The following is a 1,087-nucleotide window of genomic DNA, read 5'->3' on the forward strand; positions in this document are numbered from 1 at the left end:
CCAGGCTGGCCTCGAACTTACAGTGATTTTCCTGCCTCAGCCTCCCGAGCACTGGGATTACAGGTGTGTGCCACCTCTCCCATCCTTTGGGTAGCCCCTTCTAAAAGTGGCTTAATAACTGAACACTGCTGGTTTCTGGGCTGCTCGCCTCTCCCTCTGGAGTTAGATTACACGTTCTTCTCATCTCAAACAGATGAACAAAACAAGCAAAAGGCAACGGGCCAAGTTTACTAGAGAAAGTAAAAGTGAAGAGTGAGAGAAAAACTGGCTCTGCAAAGCAAGCTTGAGCCAAGTAAAAGGAGACAAAGCAATAAAAGGACACCTTGGAGTAAGCAAAGTGGGCCATCATGAGGAAAACCAGCACAGCAAGCTCTTCTTGGCGCCTGTGTCTTTTACGCTATCCAAATCCTAAGGAAACCCGCGAAAGCTTGCGCATATGGATCCTGAGAGGCGGTGGTGGAATCTCCGCAGGGTGACCTCAGGTTCAGTCCATTCTATTGAGAACCTGTTAGCGTTCTCAGGAGTCCTCGCGCAGGGCTTTGGGAAATGTTCCGAGCAGGTGTCCGAGCACGTGCCCGGGGTCTTGTAATTAACGGGTCACGCCCCCTTCTCCAGCCAGTTTTGCTGCGCTGTATTCTGTCTCACAACCTCTATGGAAATCAGTATGATGATTCCTAAAAAAACCCCTAGAAATTCCATTTGACCCAGCTAGTCTCTTTCTAGGTATATTCCTGAAAGAGTTAAAGATATCAGGGTTGGGGATTTAGCTCAGCGGCAAAAGCGCCTGCCTGGCAAGCGCAAGGTCGTGAGTTCGGTTCCGGGTACCGGAGAAAAACCAAAAAAAAAAAAAAACAAAACAAAGATATCGAGTGGGGAGTGATGCCACATGCCTGTAATCCCAGCACTCGGGAGGCTAAGGCAGGAGGACTGTTGCAAGTTTGAGGTCAGCCTGGGCTACACAGTAATTTCAAGGCCAGCCTGAATAGCTCTCAAACAAATTTAAAACAATGTTTACTGGGGCTGGGGATTTAGCTCAGCGGCAAAAGCGCCTGCCTGGCAAGCGTAAGGTCGTGAGTTCGGTTCCCGG

This window comes from Chinchilla lanigera, unplaced genomic scaffold (assembly GCF_000276665.1).
Source record: "Chinchilla lanigera isolate Chin_1 unplaced genomic scaffold, ChiLan1.0 scaffold00093, whole genome shotgun sequence".
Lineage (NCBI taxonomy): Eukaryota > Metazoa > Chordata > Mammalia > Rodentia > Chinchillidae > Chinchilla > Chinchilla lanigera.